Source organism: Rhinoderma darwinii, chromosome 8, assembly GCF_050947455.1.
Source record: "Rhinoderma darwinii isolate aRhiDar2 chromosome 8, aRhiDar2.hap1, whole genome shotgun sequence".
NCBI classification, from domain to species: Eukaryota; Metazoa; Chordata; class Amphibia; order Anura; family Rhinodermatidae; genus Rhinoderma; species Rhinoderma darwinii.
In genome coordinates, this window is record NC_134694.1 from 1,069,940 (window position 1) to 1,085,585 (window position 15,646).

Genomic DNA, 15,646 nt, shown 5'->3' on the forward strand with positions numbered 1-15,646 from the left:
CAGAGAACAATAGATTGTATTCACCTGTCCTACAGTCATCCACCCCCAGCCTGACATGTCTGATAACAGAGAACAATAGATTGTATTCACCTGTCCTAGTCATCCTCTCCCAGCCTGACATGTCTGATAACAGAGAACAATAGATTGTATTCACCTGTCCTACAGTCATCCTCCCCCAGCCTGACATGTCTGATAACAGAGAACAATAGATTGTATTCACCTGTCCTACAGTCATCCTCCCCCAGCCTGACATGTCTGATACCAGAGAACAATAGACTGTATTCACCTGTCCTACAGTCATCCTCCCCCAGCCTGACATGTCTGATAACAGAGAACAATAGACTGTATTCACCTGTCCTACAGTCATCCTCCCCCAGCCTGACATGTCTGATAACAGAGAACAATAGACTGTATTCACCTGTCCTACAGTCATCCTCCCCAAGCCTGACATGTCTGATAACAGAGAACAATAGAATGTATTCACCTGTCCTACAGTCATCCTCCCCCAGCCTGACATGTCTGATAACAGAGAACAATAGAATGTATTCACCTGTCCTACAGTCATCCTCCCCCAGCCTGACATGTCTGATAACAGAGAACAATAGATTGTATTCACCTGTCCTACAGTCATCCTCTCCCAGCCTGACATGTCTGATAACAGAGAACAATAGATTGTATTCACCTCTCCTACAGTCATCCTCCCCCAGCCTGACATGTCTGATAACAGAGAACAATAGATTGTATTCACCTGTCCTACAGTCATCCTCCCCCAGCCTGACATGTCTGATAACAGAGAACAATAGATTGTATTCACCTGTCCTACAGTCATCCTCCCCCAGCCTGACATGTCTGATAACAGAGAGCAATAGATTGTATTCTCCTGTCCTACAGTCATCCTCCCCAGCCTGACATGTCTGATAACAGAGAACAATAGATTGTATTCACCTGTCCTACAGTCATCCTCTCCCAGCCTGACATGTCTGATAACAGAGAACAATAGATTGTATTCACCTGTCCTACAGTCATCCTCCCCCAGCCTGACATGTCTGATAACAGAGAACAATAGATTGTATTCACCTGTCCTACAGTCATCCACCCCCAGCCTGACATGTCTGATAACAGAGAACAATAGATTGTATTCACCTGTCCTACAGTCATCCTCCCCCAGCCTGACATGTCTGATACCAGAGAACAATAGACTGTATTCACCTGTCCTACAGTCCTCCTCCCCCAGCCTGACATGTCTGATAACAGAGAACAATAGACTGTATTCACCTGTCCTAGTCATCCTCCCCCAGCCTGACATGTCTGATAACAGAGAACAATAGATTGTATTCACCTGTCCTACAGTCATCCTCCCCCAGCCTGACATGTCTGATAACAGAGAACAATAGACTGTATTCACCTGTCCTACAGTCATCCTCCCCCAGCCTGACATGTCTGATAACAGAGAACAATAGAATGTATTCACCTGTCCTACAGTCATCCTCCCCCAGCCTGACATGTCTGATAACAGAGAACAATAGAATGTATTCACCTGTCCTACAGTCATCCTCCCCCAGCCTGACATGTCTGATAACAGAGAATAATAGATTGTATTCACCTGTCCTACAGTCATCCTCCCCCAGCCTGACATGTCTGATAACAGAGAACAATAGATTGTATTCACCTGTCCTACAGTCATCCTCTCCCAGCCTGACATGTCTGATAACAGAGAACAATAGATTGTATTCACCTCTCCTACAGTCATCCTCCCCCAGCCTGACATGTCTGATAACAGAGAACAATAGATTGTATTCACCTGTCCTACAGTCATCCTCCCCCAGCCTGACATGTCTGATAACAGAGAACAATAGATTGTATTCACCTGTCCTACAGTTACCCTCCCCCAGCCTGACATGTCTGATAACAGAGAACAATAGATTGTATTCACCTGTCCTACAGTCATCCTCTCCCCAGCCTGACATGTCTGATAACAGAGAACAATAGATTGTATTCACCTGTCCTACAGTCATCCTCTCCCCAGCCTGACATGTCTGATAACAGAGAACAATAGATTGTATTCACCTGTCCTACAGTCATCCTCCCCCAGCCTGACATGTCTGATAACAGAGAACAATAGATTGTATTCACCTGTCCTACAGTCATCCCCCCCGCCTGACATGTCTGATAACAGAGAACAATAGATTGTATTCACCTGTCCTACAGTCATCCTCCCCCCAGCCTGACATGTCTGATAACAGAGAGCAATAGATTGTATTCACCTGTCCTACAGTCATCCTCCCCCAGCCTGACCTGTCTGATAACAGAGAACAATAGATTGTATTCACCTGTCCTACAGTCATCCTCTCCCAGCCTGACATGTCTGATAACAGAGAACAATAGATAGTATTCACCTGTCCTACAGTCATCCCCCCCGCCTGACATGTCTGATAACAGAGAACAATAGATTGTATTCACCTGTCCTACAGTCATCCTCCCCCAGCCTGACATGTCTGATAACAGAGAATAATAGATTGTATTCACCTGTCCTACAGTCATCCTCCCCCAGCCTGACATGTCTGATAACAGAGAACAATAGATTGTATTCACCTGTCCTACAGTCATCCTCCCCCAGCCTGACATGTCTGATAACAGAGAATAATAGATTGTATTCACCTGTCCTACAGTCATCCTCCCCCAGCCTGACATGTCTGATAACAGAGAACAATAGATTGTATTCACCTGTCCTACAGTTACCCTCCCCCAGCCTGACATGTCTGATAACAGAGAACAATAGATTGTATTCACCTGTCCTACAGTCATCCTCTCCCCAGCCTGACATGTCTGATAACAGAGAACAATAGATTGTATTCACCTGTCCTACAGTCATCCTCCCCCAGCCTGACATGTCTGATAACAGAGAATAATAGATTGTATTCACCTGTCCTACAGTCATCCTCCCCCAGCCTGACATGTCTGATAACAGAGAACAATAGATTGTATTCACCTGTCCTACAGTTACCCTCCCCCAGCCTGACATGTCTGATAACAGAGAACAATAGATTGTATTCACCTGTCCTACAGTCATCCTCTCCCCAGCCTGACATGTCTGATAACAGAGAACAATAGATTGTATTCACCTGTCCTACAGTTACCCTCCCCCAGCCTGACATGTCTGATAACAGAGAACAATAGATTGTATTCACCTGTCCTACAGTCATCCTCTCCCCAGCCTGACATGTCTGATAACAGAGAATAGATTGTATTCACCTGTCCTACAGTCATCCTCCCCCAGCCTGACATGTCTGATAACAGAGAACAATAGATTGTATTCACCTGTCCTACAGTCATCCCCCCCGCCTGACATGTCTGATAACAGAGAACAATAGATTGTATTCACCTGTCCTACAGTCATCCTCCCCCCAGCCTGACATGTCTGATAACAGAGAGCAATAGATTGTATTCACCTGTCCTACAGTCATCCTCCCCCAGCCTGACCTGTCTGATAACAGAGAACAATAGATTGTATTCACCTGTCCTACAGTCATCCTCTCCCAGCCTGACATGTCTGATAACAGAGAACAATAGATAGTATTCACCTGTCCTACAGTCATCCTCCCCCAGCCTGACATGTCTGATAACAGAGAACAATAGATTGTATTCACCTGTCCTACAGTCATCCTCCCCCAGCCTGACATGTCTGATAACAGAGAACAATAGATTGTATTCACATGTCCTACAGTCTTCCTCCCCCAGCCTGACATGTCTGATAACAGAGAACAATAGATTGTATTCACCTGTCCTACAGTCACCCCCCCCAGCCTGACATATCTGATAACAGATAACAATAGATTGTATTCACCTGTCCTACAGTCATCCTCTCCCAGCCTGACATGTCTGATACCAGAGAACAATAGATTGTATTCACCTGTCCTACAGTCATCCCCCCCGCCTGACATGTCTGATAACAGAGAACAATAGATTGTATTCACCTGTCCTACAGTCATCCTCCCCCAGCCTGACATGTCTGATAACAGAGAATAATAGATTGTATTCACCTGTCCTACAGTCATCCTCCCCCAGCCTGACATGTCTGATAACAGAGAACAATAGATTGTATTCACCTGTCCTACAGTCTTCCTCCCCCAGCCTGACATGTCTGATAACAGAGAGCAATAGATTGTATTCACCTGTCCTACAGTCATCCTCCCCCAGCCTGACATGTCTGATAACAGAGAACAATAGATTGTATTCACATGTCCTACAGTCTTCCTCCCCCAGCCTGACATGTCTGATAACAGAGAACAATAGATTGTATTCACCTGTCCTACAGTCATCCTCTCCCCAGCCTGACATGTCTGATAACAGAGAACAATAGATTGTATTCACCTGTCCTACAGTCACCCCCCCAGCCTGACATATCTGATAACAGATAACAATAGATTGTATTCACCTGTCCTACAGTCATCCTCTCCCAGCCTGACATGTCTGATACCAGAGAACAATAGATTGTATTCACCTGTCCTACAGTCATCCCCCCCGCCTGACATGTCTGATAACAGAGAACAATAGATTGTATTCACCTGTCCTAGTCATCCTCCCCCAGCCTGACATGTCTGATAACAGAGAATAATAGATTGTATTCACCTGTCCTACAGTCATCCTCCCCCAGCCTGACATGTCTGATAACAGAGAATAATAGATTGTATTCACCTGTCCTACAGTCATCCTCCTCCAGCCTGACATGTCTGATAACAGAGAATAATAGATTGTATTCACCTGTCCCTCCGCCGTAGTAAAGTAGTTACATTACATGAAGGCTAAAAAGAATGATTTCCCTCAGGCCCCCTATAGATCATGACTCCCCCTATAGATCATGACTCCCCTATATACCAGTACCCTTCCCCACAGATCATTACTCCCCCCTATAGATAATTGGCCCTCATGGATCATGCTGCATTGTGGGGGCGGGGGGTACACGGTGATTATGGTCATGTGACCCGTAGATCGAGAAGTCGTAGGGTGACATTGTAAGACTTGTTTGGGAATGTAGTCGCGAGAATACACGCAACACAATGCGACCATTGGAAAAAAATCATCTGCTGCATTTTGTGTTGCAGATGGTGACGTGTCCGTGAGTTCTCTCTTTGGATGTCACCGATCATAAATCACATACGACTCCACTAAATTGCAACATAAAATAGTCCTGGTTCATGAATAGAATGCCAGAACTACAGTGAAGACTGACACAGGCAGTAGATGAATGGCAGTGTTAGCGCTGTATATGCCGTTCAGGGTGTGTAGAAAGCTGGGTGATGGAGTCTATTAGTGGTGATCCCCCAGTGTTTGCCTCCTCTTGCGTTGCGGCTGTGTTTACTCTGGAGTCTGTGGCCTGAGCTGCAGGTAAGAAGCGTCGCCTGCGTCTCTGCGGCTGCATGACGAAAGAAAGGCGGCATTGATGTGTGCAGACACTGGAGCATTCACAGGGACGTTTCCTCCTCGTACAGAGTCATTCCTTTCACTACCAAGCAGAAGCTGTGTGCCCGTCAGTGCCACGCCGATCCCCTACAACCACCATAGGAAACCAGGTCACACAGGGACGCCACCCTCCTCCTCCGCGCAGAAATGTTGCATTGTTTTTCTAACCGTTTCATCACTTGTTGAATTTTGTTTTTTGCTGCGATTTAGCAGAAAGTTGCGACACAAACACTGAGGTTCTGTAAAACCGCGATTTAACGGCAACGTGTGAATACAAAAGACCTGTGAGCGGCGGCGGCGGACGGTTATATTATCTTACCGGTGACAGCCGGCGGTGGCTTCAGTTGCACGATTAAAAAAAACGAAAATCCAGGATCCAGATCTCGGCCTCAGACGCCGTTTTCCTCTCCCTCGCGGCCAGACTCTCTGTTATCAGCCACCCGTGGGTCATGTTTGAGAAATAAGGCTTCGATCACACGGATTAGCGGATAATCACAGGACGCGGCGGGATTCCGCGCTTGGTACTACAGTTTACGATCTTCCCGTCACGCGCGGCGTTATTTACAATCTGCGTGGCGGTTTTGTTGCAGCTGGTTGTGCCCTCCCCCGCCAGTCATGGGTTTTACGGTATCTATGGCGCGGTTCGCCTCTCTACCACTATCGCTCTGCGTCTGACGGTCTTTTATTATTTGTTTCTCGCTCTTATCTCCGCGGTTTGCAATGCAGCGTGACCGTGACGCAGATCTGGGCGCGGCCGTCTTGCGTTTCCAGCATTTTGTGTAAATGAAGCTTCAGCATTGTATAAAGAAAAGTTCCACAACCTTCTTACACTGTTTCAATTCTCCACCCTTTCAAGATCTCTGCTTGCTGTCCAGAATGAGAAAATGTTCTGTTTACATTCGATCATGACAGGAGGATGATTTGTGCTGCTGCTGTGTTTAGCTCACAGAGGATTATCTAGACTGCATGCAATTGTAACAAGCCCTCAGCTGTGAGAATTCTTAGGTAAGGACCGTATTCGGCCTCAGGATGTAAAGAAAATGGTTCCTATTCACTGACGGCAAGCAGGCATCTTGGAAGTGTTGAAGAATTAAACACCGGTTCCATGGATCTGGATGTGCTTTGCTGCAGGCACCTGAGAGAGGTCATAAAACATCTTACTGACTTTTATTAGAGTGTTGTGGGCATGCTCTGTGACTTTTAGTTGTCCCTGTGCAGGGAGATTACTGTGTGTGTGCTTTGTGCATGTGCAGGGAGGGTTGACCTGTCCTATTGATTTCTATGGCAGTGTTGTGGGCATGCTCTGTGACATGTGTAGGTGGTCAGTGCAGGGAGGGGTAAGCGGTCCTTTTCCACTATTGACTTCTATGGGAGTGTTGTGGGCATGCTCTGTGACCTGTGTAGCGGTCAGTGCAGGGAGGGGTAAGCTGAGTGTTGTGGGCATGTTCTGTGACAAGTGTAAGGGGTCAGTGCAGTGAGAGGTAAGCGGTCCTTTTCCTCTATTGACTTCTATGGGAGTGTTGTGGGCATGCTCTGTGACCTGTGTAGCGGTCAGTGCAGGGAGGGGTAAGCTGTCCCTATTCTCTATTGATTTCTATGGGAGTGTTGTGGGCATGCTCTGTGACCTGTGCAGGGAGGGGTAAGCCGTCCCTATCCTCTATTGACTTCTATGGCAGTGTTGTGGGCATGCTCTGTGACCTGTGTAGGGTCAGTGCAGGGAGGGGTAAGCTGTCCTTTTCCTCTATTGAGTTCTATGGGAGTGTTGTGGGCATGCTCTGTGACCTGTGTAGGGGTCAGTGCAGGGAGGGGTAAGCGGTCCTTTTCCTCTATTGAGTTCTATGGCAGTGTTGTGGGCATGCTCTGTGACCTGTGTAGGGGTCAGTGCAGGGAGGGGTAAGCGGTCCTTTTCCTCTATTGAGTTCTATGTGAGTGTTGTGGGCATGCTCTGTGACCTGTGTAGGGGTCAGTGCATGAAGGGGTAAGCGGTCCTTTTCCTCTATTGATTTCTATGTGAGTGTTGTGGGCATGCTCTGTGACCTGTGTAGGGGTCAGTGCAGGGAGGGGTAAGCGGTCCTTTTCCTCTATTGATTTCTATGGCAGTGTTGTGGGCATGCTCTGACCTGTGTAGGGGTCAGTGCAGGGAGGGGTAAGCGGTCCTTTTCCTCTATTGATTTCTATGGGAGTGTTGTGGGCATGCTCTGTGACCTGTGTAGGGGGTCAGTGCAGGGAGGGGTAAGTGGTCCTTTTCCTCTATTGAGTTCTATGTGAGTGTTGTGGGCATGCTCTGTATCCTGTGTAGGGGTCAGTGCAGGGAGGGGTAAGCGGTCCTTTTCCTCTATTGATTTCTATGGGAGTGTTGTGGGCATGCTCTGTGACCTGTGTAGGGGTCAGTGCAGGGAGGGGTAAGCGATCCTTTTCCTCTATTGAGTTCTATGAGTGTTGTGGGCATGCTCTGTGACCTGTGTAGGGGTCAGTGCAGGGAGGGGTAAGCGATCCTTTTCCTCTATTGAGTTCTATGTGAGTGTTGTGGGCATGCTCTGTGACCTGTGTAGGGGTCAGTGCATGGAGGGGTAAGCAGTCCTTTTCCTCTATTGATTTCTATGTGAGTGTTGTGGGCATGCTCTGTGACCTGTGCAGGGAGAGGTAAGCGGTCCTTTTCCTCTATTGATTTCTATGGGAGTGTTGTGGGCATGCTCTGTGACCTGTGTAGGGGTCAGTGCAGGGAGGGGTAAGCGGTCCTTTTCCTCTATTGATTTCTATGGCAGTGTTGTGGGCATGCTCTGTGACCTGTGTAGGGGTCAGTGCAGGGAGGGGTAAGCGGTCCTTTTCCACTATTGATTTCTATGGGAGTGTTGTGGGCATGCTCTGTGACCTGTGTAGGGGTCAGTGCAGGGAGGGGTAAGCGGTCCTTTTCCTCTATTGATTTCTATGGGAGTGTTGTGGGCATGCTCTGTGACCTGTGTAGGGGTCAGTGCAGGGAGGGGTAAGCGGTCCTTTTCCACTATTGATTTCTATGGGAGTGTTGTGGGCATGCTCTGTGACCTGTGTAGGGGTCAGTGCAGGGAGGGGTAAGCGGTCCTTTTCCTCTATTGATTTCTATGGGAGTGTTGTGGGCATGCTCTGTGACCTGTGTAGGGGTCAGTGCAGGGAGGGGTAAGCGGTCCTTTTCCTCTATTGATTTCTATGGGAGTGTTGTGGGCATGCTCTGCGACCTGTGTAGGGGTCAGTGCAGGGAGGGGTAAGCGGTCCTTTTCCTCTATTGATTTCTATGGGAGTGTTGTGGGCATGCTCTGCGACCAGTGCAGGGAGGGGGTGAGCTACAATAGTCCACATGACATCTCCGTGGTACACTGTGGGTTTTGAGCGGTTTGGGAACCTGGACGGGAATAAACGACGACGGTGGATGGTGGACGCCTGGCAGCGTGATGACCGCGTGTACTGCTGACATTTATACACTAAGGCCCTGTTCACACGCAAACTCAAAATACGTCTGAAATTACAGAGCTGTTTTGAAGGGAAGCCAGCTCCTGATTATCAGACGTTTTTTTAAGCCAATCGCGTTTTTCGCGGCCGTTTTTGGAGCGGTTTTCTATGGGTATGTGCACACACACTAATTACGTCCGTAATTGACGGACGTAATTCGGCCGCAAGTCCCGGACCGAACACAGTGCAGGGAGCCGGGCTCCTAGCATCATACTTATGTACGACGCTAGGAGTCCCTGCAGGACAACTGTCCCGTACTGTAATCATGTTTTCAGTACGGGACAGTTGTCCTGCAGCGAGGCAGGGACTCCTAGCGTCGTACATAACTATGATGCTCCCGGCTCCTTGCACTGTGTTCGGTCCGGGACTTGCGGCCGAAATACGTCCGTCCATTACGGACGTAATTAGTGTGTGTGCACATACCCATAGAGTCTATGAAAAACGGCTCTTGTCCCAAGAAGTTCTTTTTCGCTGTCGTTTTCCCATTGCAATCTATGGGCAGGTGTTTGTAGGCGTTCTGCTTCCGATTTTTCGGCCGTTTACGTCCCGGAAAACGGCCGAAAATAAGGGTATGTTCACACGGCCAAATTTCAGACGTATACGAGGCGTATTATGCCTCGTTTTACATCTGAAAATATGGCTACAATACGTCTGCAAACATCTGCCCATTCATTTGAATGGGTTTGCCGACGTACTGTGCAGACGACCTGTCATTTACGCGTCGCCGTTTGACAGCTGTCAAACGACGACCCGTAAATTTACTGCCTCGGCAAAGAAGTGCAGGACACTTATATACATTATATGCAGGGCACTTATATACAGGACACTTATATACATTATATGCGGGACACTTATATACAGGACACTTATATACATTATATGCAGGACACTTATATACAGGACACTTATATACATTATATGCGGGACACTTATATACATTATATGCGGGACACTTATATACATTATATGCGGGACACTTCTATACATTATATGCGGGACACTTCTATACATTATATGCGGGACACTTATATACATTATATGCGGGACACTTATATACATTATATGCGGGACACTTATATACATTATATGCGGGACACTAATATACATTATATGCGGGACACTTATATACATTATATGCGGGACACTTATATACATTATATGCGGGACACTTATATACATTATATGCGGGACACTTCTATACATTATATGCGGGACACTTATATACATTATATGCGGGACACTTATATACATTATATGCGGGACACTTATATACATTATATGCGGGACACTTATATACATTATATGCGGGACACTTATATACATTATATGCGGGACACTTATATACATTATATGCGGGACACTTATATACATTATATGCGGGACACTTATATACATTATATGCGGGACACTTATATACATTATATGCGGGACACTTATATACATTATATGCGGGACACTTATATACATTATATGCGGGACACTTATATACATTATATGCGGGACACTTATATACATTATATGCGGGACACTTATATACATTATATGCGGGACACTTATATACATTATATGCGGGACACTTATATACATTATATGCGGGACACTTATATACATTATATGCGGGACACTTATATACATTATATGCGGGACACTTATATACATTACATGCGGGACACTTATATACATTACATGCGGGACACTTATATACATTACATGCGGGACACTTATATACATTACATGCGGGACACTTATATACATTACATGCGGGACACTTATATACATTACATGCGGGACACTTATATACATTACATGCGGGACACTTATATACATTACATGCGGGACACTTATATACATTACATGCGGGACACTTATATACATTATATGCGGGACACTTATATACATTATATGCGGGACACTTATATACATTATATGCGGGACACTTATATACATTATATGCGGGACACTTATATACATTATATGCGGGACACTTATATACATTATATGCGGGACACTTATATACATTATATGCGGGACACTTATATACATTACATGCGGGACACTTATATACATTACATGCGGGACACTTATATACATTACATGCGGGACACTTATATACATTACATGCGGGACACTTATATACATTACATGCGGGACACTTATATACATTACATGCGGGACACTTATATACATTACATGCGGGACACTTATATACATTACATGCGGGACACTTATATACATTACATGCGGGACACTTATATACATTACATGCGGGACACTTATATACATTACATGCGGGACACTTATATACATTACATGCGGGACACTTATATACATTATATGCGGGACACTTATATACATTATATGCGGGACACTTATATACATTATATGCGGGACACTTATATACATTATATGCGGGACACTTATATACATTATATGCGGGACACTTATATACATTATATGCGGGACACTTATATACATTATATGCGGGACACTTATATACATTATATGCGGGACACTTATATACATTATATGCGGGACACTTATATACATTATATGCGGGACACTTATATACATTACATGCGGGACACTTATATACATTACATGCGGGACACTTATATACATTATATGCGGGACACTTATATACATTACATGCGGGACACTTATATACATTACATGCGGGACACTTATATACATTACATGCGGGACACTTATATACATTACATGCGGGACACTTATATACATTATATGCGGGACACTTATATACATTATATGCGGGACACTTATATACATTATATGCGGGACACTTATATACATTATATGCGGGACACTTATATACATTATATGCGGGACACTTATATACATTATATGCGGGACACTTATATACATTATATGCGGGACACTTATATACATTACATGCGGGACACTTATATACATTACATGCGGGACACTTATATACATTATATGCAGGACACTTATATACATTACATGCGGGACACTTATATACATTATATGCGGGACACTTATATACATTATATGCAGGAGACTTATATACATTATATGCGGGACACTTATATACATTACATGCGGGACACTTATATACATTACATGCGGGACACTTATATACATTATATGCGGGACACTTATATACATTATATGCGGGACACTTATATACATTATATGCGGGACACTTATATACATTATATGCGGGACACTTATATACATTATATGCGGGACACTTATATACATTATATGCAGGACACTTATATACATTATATGCGGGACACTTATATACATTATATGCGGGACACTTATATACATTATATGCGGGACACTTATATACATTATATGCGGGACACTTATATACATTATATGCGGGACACTTATATACATTACATGCGGGACACTTATATACATTATATGCGGGACACTTATATACATTATATGCAGGAGACTTATATACATTATATGCGGGACACTTATATACATTACATGCGGGACACTTATATACATTACATGCGGGACACTTATATACATTATATGCGGGACACTTATATACATTATATGCGGGACACTTATATACATTATATGCGGGACACTTATATACATTATATGCGGGACACTTATATACATTACATGCGGGACACTTATATACATTATATGCGGGACACTTATATACATTATATGCGGGACACTTATATACATTATATGCGGGACACTTATATACATTATATGCGGGACACTTATATACAGGACACTTATATACATTATATACAGGACACTTATATACATTATATGCAGGACACTTATATACATTATATGCGGGACACTTATATACATTATATGCGGGACACTTATATACATTATATGCAGGGCACTTATATACATTATATGCAGGACACTTATATACATTATATGCGGGACACTTATATACATTATATGCGGGACACTTATATACATTATATGCAGGACACTTATATACATTATATGCGGGACACTTATATACATTATATGCGGGACACTTATATACATTATATGCGGGACACTTATATACATTATATGCAGGACACTTATATACATTATATGCAGGGCACTTATATACATTATATGCAGGGCACTTATATACATTATATGCAGGGCACTTATATACATTATATGCGGGACACTTATATACATTACATGCGGGACACTTATATACATTACATGCGGGACACTTATATACATTATATGCGGGACACTTATATACATTATATGCGGGACACTTATATACATTATATGCGGGACACTTATATACATTATATGCGGGACACTTATATACATTATATGCGGGACACTTATATACATTACATACAGGACACTTATATACATTATATGCGGGACACTTATATACATTACATGCGGGACACTTATATACATTATATGCAGGACACTTATATACATTATATGCGGGACACTTATATACATTATATGCGGGACACTTATATACATTATATGCGGGACACTTATATACATTATATGCGGGACACTTATATACATTATATGCGGGACACTTATATACATTATATGCGGGACACTTATATACATTATATGCCGGACACTTATATACATTACATGCGGGACACTTCTATACATTATATGCGGGACACTTATATACATTATATGCAGGGCACTTATATACAGGACACTTATATACATTATATGCGGGACACTTATATACATTATATGCCGGACACTTATATACATTACATGCGGGACACTTCTATACATTATATGCGGGACACTTATATACATTATATGCGGGACACTTATATACATTATATGCGGGACACTTATATACATTACATGCAGGACACTTATATACATTATATGCGGGACACTTATATACATTATATGCGGGACGCTTCTATACATTATATGCGGGACACTTATATACATTATATGCGGGACACTTATATACATTACATGCGGGACACTTATATACATTATATGCGGGACACTTATATACATTACATGCAGGACACTTCTATACATTATATACAGGACACTTATATACATTATATGCGGGACACTTATATACATTACATGCAGGACACTTATATACATTATATGCGGGACACTTATATACATTACATGCGGGACGCTTATATACATTATATGCGGGACACTTATATACATTATATGCGGGACGCTTCTATACATTATATGCGGGACACTTATATACATTATATGCGGGACACTTATATACATTATATGCGGGACACTTATATACATTATATGCGGGACACTTATATACATTACATGCAGGACACTTCTATACATTATATACGGGACACTTCTATACATTATATGCGGGACACTTATATACATTATATGCGGGGCACTTATATACATTACATGCGGGACACTTCTATACATTACATGCGGGACACTTATATACATTATATGCGGGACACTTATATATATTATATGCGGGACACTTATATACATTATATGCGGGACACTTATATACATTACATGCGGGACACTTATATACATTATATGCGGGACACTTCTATACATTATATGCGGGACACTTATATACATTATATGCGGGACACTTATATACATTATATGCGGGACACTTATATACATTACATGCGGGACACTTATATACATTATATGCAGGACACTTATATACATTATATGCGGGACACTTATATACATTATATGCAGGGCACTTATATACAGGACACTTATATACATTATATGCAGGACACTTATATACAGGACACTTATATACATTATATGCGGGACGCTTATATACATTACATGCGGGACACTTATATACATTATATGCGGGACACTTATATACATTATATGCGGGACACTTATATACATTATATGCGGGACACTTATATACATTATATGCGGGACACTTATATACATTATATGCGGGACACTTATATACATTACATGCGGGACACTTATATACATTATATGCAGGACACTTATATACATTATATGCGGGACACTTATATACATTATATGCAGGGCACTTATATACAGGACACTTATATACATTATATGCAGGACACTTATATACATTATATGCAGGACACTTATATACATTATATGCAGGACACTTATATACATTATATGCAGGACACTTATATACATTATATACAGGACACTTATATACATGATATGCGGGACACTTATATACATTATATGCGGGACACTTATATACATTATATGCGGGACACTTATATACATTATATGCAGGACACTTATATACATTATATGCAGGGCACTTATATACATTATATGCAGGGCACTTATATACATTATATGCAGGGCACTTATATACATTATATGCGGGACACTTATATACATTACATGCAGGACACTTATATACATTACATGCGGGACACTTATATACATTATATGCGGGACACTTATATACATTATATGCGGGACACTTATATACATTATATGCGGGACACTTATATACATTATATGCGGGACACTTATATACATTATATGCGGGACACTTATATACATTATATGCGGGACACTTATATACATTATATGCGGGACACTTATATACATTATATGCAGGACACTTATATACAGGACACTTCTTTGCCACGTAATTTGAGCCGTTCTTCATTGAAATCAATGAAGAACGGCTCAAGGTTTACGAGCGTCTCAGACGCCTCGTAAATTACGA

The 15,646-nt window shown here is 42.8% G+C and overlaps 1 protein-coding gene across 1 annotated transcript in view; it reads left to right on the forward strand.

Annotated features, from left to right (window-relative positions):
* Positions 1–15,646, forward strand: part of PSMD5 (proteasome 26S subunit, non-ATPase 5) — a 46,905-nt gene that overhangs the window by 19,111 nt on the left and 12,148 nt on the right. The window lies entirely within an intron of this gene.